Below are 16,554 nucleotides of genomic sequence, written 5' to 3'. Positions count from 1 at the left end.
TTATCTTCATCAGATTTTCTTGCCTTTAGCCCTCATCAAAGATACTGAGACAAAGATCTTACTGGAAAGCCTTTTGTTATCCCCTTGTAAAGACTCCTAATCCAGCACATCAGGAGGAAATTTAGTTAAAAGAAAACAAAATCCATACACTAGGATCTGGGACGCTTGTCCATTTCAGCTGGAGTGGTGATGTTATATATCACCATCTTCATTGCTGGCTTTATTTGATGCATATATGCCAGGTAACGTAGTTGTATTTTCTCATTTAATCCTCACAACTGCTCTGGGACACACCCAGAGTGTATTACAACACCCATTTTTCAGACGAGGAAACAGAGACACAGAGAAATGAATACTGTAGCTGGATCTGAACCCAGACCTGCACTGTGAACCTCAAGATGGGCCTCAAGGTGATCTTAACCACATTGCTAAATTCCTTCCCATCCTGCACACATTAGGGCTACTCCAATTTGTTTTTGGTATCCTGGATGTTACACGAAATAATTGGAGTTCTCTTCCTTATCTGTGAGCCCAGTGGGGTTCATAGTTTTCCCCATAAGACAGATCTGCACAAAGGCCTCTGTTTCACAGATCAACTTCCTCTTATGGCCAGAGATTGATTCAGGGGGGACATCACTGTTTTTCTTTCCAGAAGGATGCACCTCCTTTCTTTCGAGCTAATTTCAAAAGACAGGATAAGCATAGCCTTGGAGCCAGATAGGCATGGGTTCAATCCCCAACTCTTAGGAGAACCAACCAAACAAACAAAAACCCTTGAACAACCACCAAAACGCCACAATTAAATAGAGCCAAAAAAATGTTGTGTAGTATAGGCTTGCTTCTCATGTTTGCAGTTCACATACCACTGGTGTTACCAATATCTAGAAGGCTGGAAAGATACTTGAATGAGGAGAAGTTAATAATGTTTGTACTACTGGTAACACAGATATATGTGGGAGTATCGTGGCTTTTGAAATGTTTTTCTCTATGTCTACGGGGCATCTTGAATGGTTTACATTTCTCTTTGTCTCTCTTGGCTCCAGGTTTCTGCTACCATTAAATTCATTTAATTGTGAATTATCTTATCAGTGCAAATATGTTGCAGCTGTTTTCCAATGGGTCTTCCCAACGGGTTAACAATCATCCTTCTTGTCCCATAGTATCAGTGACCCAAGGCTATGTGATTAGCCATCATTTACTGAAGTTTGTCTGTAGGCAATGGATTACATTGCAGCCCTTATGCAAAACATTTAAAATTGATATTTCACCATATTCTTAAAAGTCTGTGGGCCATTAGCAATGGCTAACCCATAAAGGGCTCTGTTTTCACACCTACCTGAGCTTCTTGAATTCTCTCTGCAAAACTATTCCACTTTCCCAATCCTCCTGGGTTACCTTGGTGACCTTTATCATCCTTGTCTATTAATAACTGTTGTGACTTTGGGGAACATCAATGGAGTGAAAACTGAGATAAAATATGTTCTCTCTTCATAATGTGAGATTACCAAAATGTTGCTTCTAAGTCATTGCCTTCACAATTGGAGAGTCAAAGTACTATGTTAGCATTGATATTCCAGATAGTAATAAGGTAAAAAAAAAATAGTACAGACATCACAGAATAATCTGAGAAAAATGAAGTCCTGAAGGCTAAAAGTAAAATGACCAAAGAAATGAGAAACAGAATCTGGGTTAGAATTTAGGTTCTTCTCTTTTTCACTTCCAGATTCACAATTCTCCTTCTTTTGCCACTAATGTGGCAATGTCTGTATTTCCTTGTGCCCCTAGAATATTCACTTAGAAGACACTAGGAGAAAGTTGGCAGGAGATTACTTACTGCAGGATTTTGAAAACGAACTGGAATAGTCAACAATGTTGAAAAGCAAGCAGGACGGGAGTATTAAAAACTCTATCGGGTAGACTATTGATATATCTATCTGTAGCTTTAAGATGATAAATTTTGTAATAACCAAAAGCTAGCATTTTAATATGGCACACATGAATTCTCAGAATTCTGTTTTTAATTGCAGCAATAATTGAAATGAAGTTACATCGAGGCATCTAAAGGAGAGGCATCTAAAGGAGGCTGTTAAAATAAACCTCAACTGTGATCTGAAAGGCTTAATTTAGAAAGCTAACATATGTACCAGGTGCATTCCTACCTAAAGCATTCTATAAAATAATATAGGATTCTCAGAACAATGGCCAAAATGCACATTTAGCATTAGAATATTTTGTTTGCCTCCTAATAATTTCCGTAAAAAAACATTAAGTAGTTTTAGGTGGACATCAATTTTGTTTTCCTGCCCCTGTGGGCTAGGCTATTTTGTCATCTGCAGGAAATCAGAGAAAAATAATTGTATTGTAAAAATTATTTTGGCTAGCTTCAAAGTTTTTAATTGCTTTTTTGCCTCCCTTGAAACACCTGATATTTAATAGGCAGAAAAAAGTACATGGAGAATAAACATTTTTATAAATAAACAATAAACACCAAAGAGTATTATTGACTGCAGTTGAAGCCTCCCACAAAAATAGATTAATAGAAAAAATAAGGCTCCTTTCCATAAATTGGCTTAACAGGATGTGCTGTCTTAAGGTTCTATCCAGGACTGTGAAATATTGTCACTTCAGTGACGAGAAGAGGCTAAGTAAATTGTACTCACTAGTGACACGTCTGTGCAACGCAGACATTTCACTCCTCCATGCTCAGAGTCCAGACACAGAACAGAACCAGCCAAAATGGACAAGAGCATGGAAACGTTTCTCCAAAACAACTCTGCTGGTATTTTCCTTAAGTTTTAGCACAGAATGAGGCTTTTCCTTGCTTACAAGAAAGTTCCGTTTTTCATCCTCAGGAGAGCCATGATTGCATCCTGTTTTTAACGCCTCAGAAGAAGCTGAAGCTTTTCTTGAGATTAAAGTCATCCTCTGAGTGACATCAGGGAGGAATCCATCAGTTATCCCTCAGGGAACAGACTTGTCACCAAGGGAACAGTGTTGGAGGAGCAAGGGCCTGAAGGTGTATTTATAAGACAGAAGAGTGGGCTATTTCCAGGATTTTTAATAGATGAGGTTGCAGGTTGAGATAAGCCTATGGCAGGAAAGTTGGTTACTGTTTATAAAAGTAATTAAACATCATTCACCATTTTGATTAAAACCAAACTAGGGTGTATTTAATTTCCCTTGGAAATATCCCTATTTCCTTTTCTCTGGTGTGAATCCTGCCACACGCACACTGCTGTTTCTGTCATCCATAACCTTTGGCCAGCAAAGGTGCCAAGCAGGGAAACCAGTATTGACAAGGGCAGTAAAGGAGAAATCTTATGTGTTCATATTTAAAACAAACAAAGAAACAAGCAAACAAACAAACTCAAACAGCTGGAAGAGACAGGCTGCAATTCATTCCTGTCTGTGGCTTAACATCCTACAGACCCTGGAGACACATCCCCCTTCAGCATGGGGTGGTAAGAGTCATTGTCGATGGAAATGACAAATACAGAGAAAACTATGTCTTTGGGTCAGTGTGAAACAGTAATGATGTTCTAGCCCGACTTTCAACAAAACACATGCTTTCTGATCCCACTCCCCACCGTATGAAGTTTAATTGACCTCCTCCTGCAAGGGAGCAGCAAAAGGAATTGTTTAACAACACGGGACAGGGAAGCCTGAAAGGCTCTGCTTTGAATCTCAGTTTTACTAATCTGTGACCTTGAGCCCTTAGTTTCCTGTTTATGAAACGGGGGTGCTAACTGCATTACATTATGGAGTTGCTGTAAACAGAAGATATGTGACATGCTCGGTGCCTGACACATAAGTGCTCGAAAAATGATAGCCATTGATTAGCACAGAAGTACGGCTGTGTGGGAACATAGCTGCTTGATTACGGAGGGGTCAACGGAATTTACTAATGAATTAGTTCAACAAAGCACTGATACTATGTACTAGACACTGTGCTAGGCATGGGGATGCAATGGCAAACAAAAGAGCCAGTCTCTGCCCTTGTGATGCTTAGAGTAGAGTGGTGGATGCAGGCATCAAATCGATAATCACACAAATAGCTTTATGACTGCAATCATACTAAGTGCCTTGAGGAAAATATAACTAATGCTGTGAGAGTATAACAAGGATCCTAAACTAGAGTCAGGGGTCAGGAAAGGTCTCCTGAGAAGGTAACTTTCAAGCCAAAACTTGAAGAATCAGTAGGAGTTAGCGAGGTAAAAGGGGCTACGGCTGGTGGTGTGTGTTCAGAGAGAACAGTGTGCACCAAAGGACTGACGTAGGAATGTCCTTGGCATGTGTGAGGAGAAGAGAGAGCACATCAGTGAGAAGAAGCAGAGTGAGCGGGGGAAGAATGAGAAAAGAAGAAGTTGCAGAGGGAAGTAGAGGCCTCTTTTTTTCCTAAAAAATGTCAGGAAGCAGTTAAAGGGATGTTAGCAACAAGTGACATTATCAGACTTGCATTTTATGGAGATCATTCTGGCTACTGTTGGAGAATGGATTGGGAGAGGGAAGAACGCATGTACAGAAGTTAAACCTTCGCTGGAGAAGTCCTAGTGAAAGACAATGGACTAGGCTGGTAGTGAAGAGTGAAGACAGAGGAAAATTGAATGGATTAGAGATGAGTTTGGAAAGTAGAATTAAGAAGAGTTGGTGACGAATTGGCAGCGATAGCGGTGAAAGAGAGGCAAGGCTCAAGGATGACTCACAGACGTCTTGGCCTGAGCAAGTGCATCGATACAGGTGTCAATTCCTGATGAGCTAGTTCAATTCATACCACTGCTGTTGATGAAGTTTAAAGATATCCATTAAGGATTTGCTGTTTTATTATATAAATAGATTAATGTCATTTGGCATAAACATTTTCAATTTAAATTTGGAATAAATAATCAAAAACTTCATAATAACATTTTGTAATAAATTGCCAAAGAAATAGATCTCCGATGCAAAAGCTCTTTCCTTTTATGTACCCCTGCTGCAATTCTGGTGTTTTTGAATGATTTTACACATACAAATATTTTCCGGTATTTAGAAATTTCTCTGTCTTCCTCCTTCTTATCTTCCTTCTCTTCCCCCTTTTCTCTCTCACAGCATCTAGCCCTTCATCATTAACACTTATTTCCATGACAGCTGCCTTGAGGGAGACAATAATAAGATGGATAAAACTAGAGCATTAAATGGGCACCAGCGACTGGAACGTAAAGTCAAGGAGAGGAGGCTTTCTTAGTGGCTTGCTAGGTTAATTTAATGAAAGGAGTAAAAGGAATATTTCTCAATACCAGAAGTGGGAGAACTCTAGGACATTCAACATTGCTATAATCTCACACTTAGGGGTAGATATGGAGTAAAATGCTATTTTTCTGCTGCTTTAGCCAAGCTGTCCTAGGGGTGACCATGGCATTTTGAGGTATCTTGACGTCATTACCCAAGGTAATGGGGGAATATGGAACTGCATTTTCTCTTGCAGTCTGTTTTAGTTCTCTTTATCTCTCTTTGTCTGTCATGTTTCTACTATTTTTGGAACAAAAACTGAGTTAATACACTAAATTAGGGCAGCCTCCTAATTTGTTTGACTCTGCAAAGAGTCAGAAAACTTTGGCTCTTTGGGTGTTAGTCTATAAATTAAGTGTTAGAAAAACAACTTCTGCTTTACATTATTGATAAAAAGTTACTAGTAATGTTAATAAATAATAAACCAATAAAGTGGCTGCTTACTGTTAAAAATAAACATATAACACTTTCAGAGTCGTGAAACATAAAGAGGTGACCACATTTTGCAGTTTTATGAGCAATACTTATAGGGTACGTGCTACGGACAGAATGTGTCCCCCCAAAATCTATACGTTGAAGCCCTAATCCCCAATATGATGGTATTTGGAGGTGGGCCTTTGGGAGTAAATTAGGGTTAGATTGGTCATGTGGTTGGGCTCTCGTGATGGAATTAACGCCCTTGTAAAAAGAGGGGGAGATACAAATCTCTCTTTCGGCCATGGGAAGATATTGCAAGAAGGTGGCTATATACAGCCAGGAAGTGGGTTCTCACCAGAGCCCAACCAAGCTGGCACCCCGATCTTGGACTTCACTCTCCAGAACTGGGAGAAATAAATATTTGTTGTTTAAGCCACGCAATCTATGACGTTTTGTTACAGCAGCCTGAGCAGACTAAGACAACATAGCTCTGATACTTTTGTGTATTTGCATCCTTTCTAAACTGAGAAGACTGAGATGATATTAAAAAAAGACCTTTAGGTCAGATGTATACTTTTAATATTGTTGTTGGTTTCAACACTGTTGTTTCTTTTTTATCCTTCACATTATTCTTACATAGGTATCAACTTCTGGGCATTATGTTTGTGTGTGTGTGTGAGAGAGAGAGAGAGTGTGTGTATGTGTAAGACAGAGATGGAGAGAGAGAGAGAGAGAGAGAGATTGAAATTCTAGGTTCTGATCTCCTTACTGGATCATTCGAAAAGGAAATGGGCCTAAAGGGTGTTATGCTAAGTAAAATAAGTCAGACAGAGAAAGACAAATATCATATGATCTCACTTACATGTGGAATCCAAAAAACAAAACAGAGACAAACTCATAGATACAAAGAACAAACTGATGGTCGCCAGGGTGGGGGTGAGGGGGTGCAAGGATGAGTGAAATAGATGAAGAAGATTAAGAGGTACAAACTTCTTCCAGTTATAAAATAAATGTCATGGGGATATAATGTATAGCATAGGGAATACAGTCAATGATGTTGTAGTAACTTTATATGGTGACAGATGGTTACTAGACTTGCCATGGTGATCATTTCATAATGTATATGTGTCGAATCACTATGTTGTACCTCTGAAACTAATATAATATTGTATGTTACTATACTTCAATAAAAAAAAAGGAAATGGGAACTGACATTTGAGTCCTTACTATGTACCAGGTAGTGTGCCAGCCTTTTTACGTATGTTATTTCTCTTGGTCCTTGCAAGAACTTCATTTTATGCATGAAGCATCTGGGGTTCAGATAGGTTAGATAATTTGCCCGCAATTACACAACTGGTAGAAGGCTGAGTTATAATTTCAAACTTGGCTCTGGACTTCAGATTCCAAGTTCTTTTCTATATTTTTCACTGCCTCTTTGAGTATTTCTTGCATCTTTACCCAATTCATCAGCTGTGGCAGTTACGAGACAGCCTTCATTCAGACCTTGCCTGATTCGGCTGGGAGATAGGACATGAAACAACCAGATGACACTGTTTATAATGACCAGAAGATACTGCATACAGCACGATTATGTAGGGTGTAGACTGTAGGCACGATCATATTTGGAGAAGAAAAGTGCACTCTGGTTAGTGTTAGCTGAGAATACCCTGTGAAGGAACATACACACTGACATACCTTGAGAGGAGCTCTGTAGTCTATGGGATGTTTAGGTTGCCAGAGAAGAGAGTGGAGGCCATGATTCAACACAGAGGTGATTATGAGCATTAAGAGTGGCGGAAGTGGTGAGGAGTTTCCATACTGTGCATTGAGACAGGGCACTGATGGAGATCTCAGGCCACGCAGAAGAGCCTGCACTGATCCCATTACAGCTCATTTTAGCAGTGCACTCAGCTCAGCTCTGCACTGGGAGTGGGGTCTGGGAGTTGCTTGTTCAAGTCCCCAACACTAAGTTTATAGGATGTGCAAGAAGCAGACCCAGTTTGGCCAAACTATGCAAAGCTTATGTTGGGCTTATAGTGCAAATAAGACTAAATTCTAGTTATTTTGTTTTCTAGTTTGGTTTGGATGACCAGACCTCTGTTTTCTGCAAAGTTGATGATGAATTAAGCATGTTTTCTGTCACAAAAATTGACAAGATTAAGTGTCCCATCGTCATCTCATTTCTGATTATGGAAGGATCATTAACAAGCAAACATCTGGTCATTATTCCTGATGAATCTGTTCCTTGATATCTCTTGACAAGGAGAGTGGGAGGGGTCAGTGAATTCAAGCACAGATGAGCCGCGTTGTGACGACCCTGGCCATTGACTCTAGTAGTTATTGTTAATGAAGCATTCTGCATAATTGATTATTTGATATTTAAAGATATATCCATCATATTGTGCCATAGGGTACTTGCATTGGCTCAAAAGCAGAAAAACTATTCAGAAGAATGTGCATTTGGAGCTTTGGTTGGTGACTCGGCACAGTGAATATAGAAGACTGTGGGGGCTGGGTGTAAAGTGTTGATTAGACACAGGTTCCTGACACCAAGCTATGGATAGTAGAGAGAAAAGTAAAAGGTCTTCCCTAATACCCAGAAAGCCTTATGCTCAATGAGGCATACTCACCTACACCCTTTTCCTAAATGCTGAGGACAACTCCCTGACTGAGTACCTGCCACGGCAGGTGACACCTCAGAGACTTGCTGAGTGAACCGTCAAGAAGGGCACACACTAGGGCAGCCTCCTGCGCGGGGTGTGCTATTTCTAGACGTTGCTGCCTAGAGGCAAGCTGCTAAGTACCATCTTTCCAGAGCCTCTTCTGCCACCTCATCAGGCCATGTGTTTAACTTCAGAGTTCAGGGAGAATGACGAACAACCAAGCAGGATTCTCCTTGAGCTCAGACAGGAGAGCAACTTCTTCAAACCTGTGCCCTTCCAACTCCAAAGATGTGCATAACAGGTTTGTTCCAGGTGGAAGCATCTTTCTACCTGGCAGCCCCTGGCCCCTTTGCTCCTTCTTGCATCTGAGATTTAGAAGCACTGTCATGAGAGCTGGAAGGGGCATCAGACATCTTCCAGGCAATGCCTCGTAGTACAGAATGGGACAATGAGAGTTCAGAGAAGTGCCTTGGAAGGAGCTGTGAGGAGAAGCAGCAGATCTCGGAGGGAGCACAGCGTTCTTTCTACTATGTTTCTTCTATATACAAAAGGGTAATGTATTAGGTCTGTAGCGACATAATAATGCAGAAGATAAGAGCAGAAGCAATTGCTCTTTTGTATTACTTCATACAAAGCAGGCACTGAGGGGTTAAATAATTTGCCTACAGTTACACAGCCGGTTTGACATTTTATTCTCTTTCATTTCTCTGTTCTACTTCTCGCAGCGTTTTGGTTTTCCTCTCACAGTGATTCTCTTATCTGTCCCATCCAAGGCATTCCCAGAGCCGCTTCCCCGGTTCCAGCCCTGAGCGATGGCAGCCTTTTGTCTGTCTCCCTGCCCCCAGCCTCTTCCTTCTTCAGCTCCCCTGTCACAGTGCTGTTTCAGTCAGATATTTACATCCCTCACTAGGATACTCCGCTGCTCAAAGTTTGTCAGTGTCAAATCTCTTCTTACAGAGGAAAACCAAGAGCCTGAGTGTGGTATTCAATTTCATCCATTATCTGTCCCCAATTATTAGGTAATGGAAAGTGAACCTGCCTGGACAGCTGGGTTGCTGAGGAGCATCTCGGCTAAGCCATTAGCTGTGCGACATGGGAGAGGTGCTTAAACTCTCGGCGATTCAGTTTCCTAGTGTGCGATGCAAGAGGTTGGGACTGGAGGACCCCTCATGTGTTCTCAGGTCATTCTAATTCTAGCCTCGGCACTCACTACTCTCCATCACGGTCCCTGTGCTTTGGTCAACTGTACCTCTAGCTATTTTCTCACACAAACCATTCGTCTTATTATTTAATTTCACCCTGTGGAAATCCTGTCCATCTTTTAAGATGCAGCCAAAAAGCTACTTGGAGCCATTTCTGATTGCTCAGAGAAGCAATGCAAAGTCCTGACCGTGTTCTCTCCTCTCTCATTTCTGTGCCTCTTTTACAACACTTTCTATCACGCCTGTCTGTGCGTCCTTCTTTTTTCCTTCTTCCCTAAAGGAAGATCTGTGTCTTGTTTATCTTTGTTTCCCTTATAGTGCCTGACTCAATGCTTTTTACAAAATTGATGTCCAATAAATACTATTCGTTGAATTGAAAAACTGCGGTTTGTGCCAAGAAAAAAAGTGTGCCTTTTTCTCACTGGAAACTGATTGGGGTAGTACCTAAGATCAGCAAGAAATCACATAATGAGATTTAGCTATAACTCACCCTGATATTTATGCTAGTTGGCACATTCAGGTGTCATTGGGGCATTCAGAACTGAACTGGTCTGTTCAGTATTGGATAATTTGCTGCACATGAATTAATTGGTGATGTCCATCTTATCTATCACTATCTACTTTCCTTTTTGTAGGAAAAATCTTAGCCTATGTCTAAGCACATTCCATAATGGAACTAAACGTATCTGAACATACCTAGAAGATGGATAGGAAGGTCCATAAAGATTGGATCTGCATAAGGGAATCAGGAAACTCATACAAGAGAATTTATCCTAAAGGCAGAGGGAATCAGACAAGGTTGGTCAGTAATAAAGATCCAGTGGTTAGGGAGGAGATGTCCTTCTAAGAAATGATAATAACAAGAGGTAACATTTATTAAGTGCTTACCAAGGGTCAGGCATGGTTCTAGGAGCTTTGTTAGCATTATTTTGCTTCATCTCCATCATATCCTATTAAGATAAGAGCTATTATTCATCTTTAGAAATGAAGAAACTTAGATCAAGTGTGTCTGTATATATTTAATAAGTGGCAGAGACAGAATCACACCTAGGTTGGTCTGACTCTAGAGCAGAGTTTGGCAAATTACAGGCCAAATCTGGCTTGTGACCTGTTTTTGTATGGCCCTCAAACTACAGAGGTTTGTACATTTCTAAAGGGTTGAAGAAAAACAAACCAAAACAAAACCAAAGAAGAGTATGTGACAGCAGCCATATAAGGCTCTCAAAGCCTGAAATATTTACCATCTGGCCATTGATAGAACACTTTTGCAGCCCTGGGTTAGAGCACCCAACCCGCTCGCCGCTCAGGATGTCAAGGCCTTTAGAATTATCGTTGGGCTCAGTTCCCCTATGGACTTGTCTTCCAATACTAGCGAAAGAAAGTGTAGCAAATAATACTTGAAAAAGTGATTTTACTGAAGATTCTTTAAGATATTGGGGGATAAGAGCATCACTCTTGTCCATATATGATAAAATATAACACAAGGAAAGGACAGAGGCATGGAACACATGGTGGCTTCTATATTCCAAAGACTACCAAGGCTTTGTTGAGCTCTGGTGTGCAGCAGGCCATGGAGCTTCAGCTGTGCAGGGCGGTGCGCCATGTTGGTACTAGATGTTGGCTGTGTGAGGCAGCCTGTGACTATAGACCTGCCTGAGGGAAGATGAAACAGGAGAAGAAAAAAGAAGCCATCACATGGCAGCTGACAATAGATTTTATGAAAAAAACATGACTTAAAACCTAGATTCAGTCTAGAAGGGAGGGATGAATAGGTGGCTGTGAAACTATTCTGTGTGATGCTGTAGTAGTAGATATATGATATTATGCATTTGTTGAAACCCATAGAACTATATAACACAAAGAGTGAACCTTAATGTCAGCTATGGGCTTTGTTAATGATACTGTATCAATATCGGTTTATCAATTATATCAAATGCAGTACACCAATGCAAGACGTTAATAATAGGGAAAACTGTGCGGGGGGATGGGGTAAGGGACATATGGAAACTCTCTGTACTTTCTGCTTAACTTTTCTGTAGATCTAAAACTTCCCTAAAAAATAAAGCTTGTTTATTAAGAAAAAACTCACATAGATTCTATCAGAAGAATAATTTTATTAGTTGAGAGAAACATTTCATAGGGCTGTGATTTCATAATAGCAGGTGAGGATGAATCATGAAATGCTATTTATTTTCTTAAGAGAAGCTCATTAGTGTCCCTCTTCCCAGAAGACTTGTGTGGCCTGAGGAAAACCATTTATTTCCGGTAATTTATTACTTAACTGCAGACTTGTTAATTTGAGTGAAAATTATCAGACATTTCTCTTATTGAGAAAAGTTAACGGAAGTTAACGGAAAAAAGACTGAGTCCATCAAAAAAGTTGTTGGAAAAGCTTGTACAAATATATCAACAAAAAAAATATTTATTAAATTCTCACCAACTGGAAAATTCAATGGGTACATTAAAAGAAATATAAGACATGGCTCTTGGCCACAAAACAACAAGCAATCTCAGTGATGAGATCGAATGTATATGCATACGAGTAAGACCACATTTTTCATTTAAAAGTTAATTATTGAATACTCATTAGATGCCAGACATTGTTTAAGTCCCCGAAGAAAAATCCCTACTTTTGTGGAGGTTATATTTTAATGGAAAAATTTAGATAATAAGCAAAGAGAAAAATAAATGAACAAAATCATTTTAGTCAGTAATAAGTGTTACGAAGGACATAAAATGGGGGCAATCTGTTGGTGATTTGGACTGAGAGTTAGTTTAGATTTTGTGTTCAGGGAGGGCCTCACAGAGCAGGTGACATCTAAACTGAGATCTGAATTGTAAAACAGATTATATATTAGTATTATAGGCTATGTGGGTTGGGGTGGGAAGAGAATTTCTCATTTCCTTTTCTTATTCCTGAGCCCTTAGAGGAGGGAACTGAAACCAGAACCTACAACCTCCCTCTCTGTCCCCTACTTTCTCCTCTCCATAGAGGAGAGCAATGATTTATCTCATTCCTCATGATGTAAAGAATTTCACTGGACTAGAGTTTACTAGTGGGAGAAATCATTATATCGCTGTTCCTAAAGGCATGTAATCGGCTCCACAAGACTACCTGAACACCAGCATAGCAGGCTCTCTTGATTGGCTTGAAGGAAGTACATCTCAGCAGAATCTTCCCTCTAATTCCTCTGCATGTCAGCTTCTCTCTTGGCGATGGCAGATAAGTCAGGTTGGGTCTATCCTTTGAGCCTTGCTGTTTCCAACGCAGTGGGAGGAACGGGAAATCCCACTTCAGCCTCAGGCCTCAAGTCCTCATTATACACCATAGCTTATCAATATAGTTTATACAACACAGTTTGATAAGTTAGAACTTTATTTCCTATTTGGCTAGTAAAACTTCTGCATACATTGTTGGAAAGGAGGAGTGGTGAGTGATACCCTGAGTTCTGTGAAATAAAGACAGGTATTAAAGAAAGAAAATAATTAAAAAAAAAAAAAAACTGCTGACAAGAAAAGAATGGTTTGAGATCATAGAACACTTATCTGCAAGTACTTCATTGACACTGTGTTAATCTTCATACATTATGTCTATTCTGTTATAAAATATGATAATAATAATGTATCTGAGAAAAAAATTGTCTTTTAAAATGCCTTTTTAAGACCACCAACTTTGAATTTAGACCAGGGTTTGTTGTTTACTAGTTGTATGTGGGCAAGCTTTATAACCTCTCTATATCTATTTTCCACTAGCAAAATGAGGACAAACTCTTGTTTTGAAAGATTTTTGTGAGGATTTTAAATTGTGATGATTATCCAGACATTGCTTGACACATTATGGTGACTCAATAAATGGTAGCTAATGATGGGTTATCAGGAATAGGCTCACACTCTCCAGCTCATGGATATGCTGACTCCATATATATGAGAAAGATATACATAACTTGCCTGGAGTAGAGTTCTAAGGACTATCATTCTGTAGGCATGCACAGACCATCCAACCTCTATTCATTCATTCATTCAATAAATGTTTAGTATCTAGTAAGTCTTGTGGAGACTCAAAGATAAAGAAGCCTTGATACTTTTCTTCAGGCATTTCTAATCAGTAGGGAAGATATAGGAGGATCACAAACAATGAGAGAGTGTAGAAGGCAATAAGAATTTTAATATGAAGAATGAAAGTGCTTTAGAATATCTGAAGACAGAAAAACAACTTCTTTGTGGCTAACATCTATAGTAGCAGTTAAGGTTTGTGGTGAGCCACTCTATGTCACTCAAGAAGATTAGGTGTCCTCCTTTAAAAGTGCCTGGTTCCAATCGTAGAGGTCAGAGTAGTGGGTTCCATGTAGTACCTAGGTGTTCAAAACAAGAAGAGCCATACTTTCTTTCCTCCACATGACTATTGTACAATACTCCATTCCAGTTTTTCTCAGAGCCAGCATCAAATAAGGAGATGTTTAGAGTCTCTGAGTTATTTTCCTAACAAAATTCTAAAATTAAATATTTTGTTACATTTTCAAGTTCTATTTCATGGGTAATTTATTACAACAAGTGTTTTGGTTTGAGTATCTTAGAAAAGTGAGCTATATAAAAGCGAAAAGTTTTTTTCAAGAATGGTTTATTTAATAACAGAAATAGAAGACGCCTCTAATTTCTTATGTTTTGAAAAGTGACAATTTAAAATGAAGGGTTGAACTTTATCTTTCCCTTCAGAGGGTTCACAAAGAAAGAATACTTTGACAATGAAATTGTATTTAGAAAAAAAATAATTCTCTCATTCAAAACTTCAGCTCTTGGAAAATTTTTTTCATGTCATTGAACTACGATTGATTTGACTTGTTATCCCTATAGCATTAATGTTTATACAGTTTGTACCAAGTTATTTCAATTTTAAAATAGCCAATCTTAACATTACCTGTTGGAGTCATACAGAATATTTACCAGGAGAATAAACTGAGTCTGCTGGTAAAATTTTAGTTATATGGATTATTATCATCATCATCATTATTGGAGAATTCAAAGGATTTTGAACAGTTAGATTTTCCACTGCTAGTATCAACTGGAAGATTTAAGCAATAGCCCAGGTCTGGGACAAGTAATTCATGAATGTCACTTAGCTTTCCATTCTGTAAAGCAGAGTGATTTTTGCCCAACAAGAATGTTTTAAGTGACCCTGAGTCAATTAGCTTCAATTCTTAATATATAGCATATTGGTTGAAAGTGTAATTTCTGGAGTCAGACTGGCTGGATTCAGATTCTGGTCCTGCCCACACTATCAGTATGAACTTTGGCATCACTTTTTTCATCTATAAAGTGGGAGGGGGATAATTGCTCCCACCTCATGCAGTCTAGGTATGTAAGAATTAACAAGAGTAAATCACTAAGAAGAGTACTAGGCACATAGTGAGTGTTAATTACCAATAATCCCCAACAACACTGTATGACGGTTATCTAAAAGGTTCTAGTCACCAATTCCCATGTGTGGGAAGGTTTTTTTTTTCCCCACGCCAGCTAGCGATTCTCAGACACCAGCTGAATGTCCTACAATTTAACTCGATTCTGATGCTATCTACTGGGAGATTGCCTCAGATTCCACAGGTTAAGGGCTCAGTCCTGCACGACTTCCCCTCTCATCTCAAGCCAAGGTCAACACCTGTGCTTCTGACTGACTGGCTATAGATTGGAGATTCCAATGACCCCCTCCTTGGGTTTGATTAATTTGCTAGAGTGCCTCACAGAATTCTGAGAAACGTTTTACTTGCTAGATCACCAGTTTATTATAAAAGGAGATAACTCAGGAACAGCCAGATGGAAGAGATGTGTAGGGCAGGATACGGGGAAAGGGCACAGAGCTTCCATGCTCTCTCCAGGGGCACCACTCTCCCCACATCGCCACGTGTTCACCAACCCTAAGTCCTTTGAACCCATCCTTTTTTTTTTTTTTTGTATGAAGATTTCATTACATGGGCATGATTCATTAACTCCTTGGCCATTGGCTATTGATTCAACCCGAAGCCTCTCTCCCCTACTGGGAGGTTGGGGAGTGGGGTGGAACTGAAAGTTCCAACCCTTTAATCACTTTGTTGGGTACCCTGGCAACCAGCCCCCATCCTTAGATGCTTTCTAAAAGTTACCTCATTAACGTAACAAAAGACACATTTATGCTCTCATCACTTAGGAAATTCCAATATTTTAGGAGCTCTGTGTCAGAAACAGGGACAAAGACCAAATATATATTTCTTATTATAAATCAGATAATAAGAAATATCTTTATTTCTTATTATTCTTATCTTATTCTACAGATAAAAAAACTGAAAAATGTAAAGGTAAAATGATTTGCCCCTAGATACGGGGTTTAGCAGGTAGCAACAGATGGATCTAAAGAGTCTGACCCTAAAGTTTATTCAGGCAGAAATAGCAATAACAAGTTTGAGTTTTTCAAGTTGCTTTTAGTACAGTGCTGGTCTCCATGTATGAAACAATCTCTGTATGTCTTACACTTGTTAATACACATTCCGTGCTGCAGTTGGAAGAGGAAAGTACTGGAATGATACAAATGAAGGAGAAAAAGTGTCAGGATGTTGTTTTAGAAATATAGCAATGTAAGTGAGGGAGAGAAGTGGCTGTATAGTATAGCTCAAGAAAACAAGCATGCCAGCATGGTATATTATTGTATGCCAGGCCACCTGAGCTAGAGATAAGTTCAAAAAGTAAGTAAAGTATTCCTTCGCCTCCTAGGTTTAGGATAAATGTTTATTAAAAACTTGGAATTTTGTGAATATAAAATTGCAGTATTTACTATGTATTTTCCATGAAAACCACTATTTGCCCTTTACTCATTGAGGAATTCTCAATAGTTTATACTCTAGTGTTTTCAACACAAGCACTGCTGGTGTTTTTCTCTAGACTCTTGGCCTCAGGTTCTAAAGAGTCTAACCAAAAGATGAAAAACATGATTATCTTTGCAATAGAATGTTACTGTAAATAGACCAAATGTTTTAAAGTAT

This window comes from Diceros bicornis, chromosome 4 (assembly GCF_020826845.1).
Source record: "Diceros bicornis minor isolate mBicDic1 chromosome 4, mDicBic1.mat.cur, whole genome shotgun sequence".
Classification (NCBI taxonomy): domain Eukaryota; kingdom Metazoa; phylum Chordata; class Mammalia; order Perissodactyla; family Rhinocerotidae; genus Diceros; species Diceros bicornis.
This window is presented reverse-complemented; position numbering follows the sequence as displayed.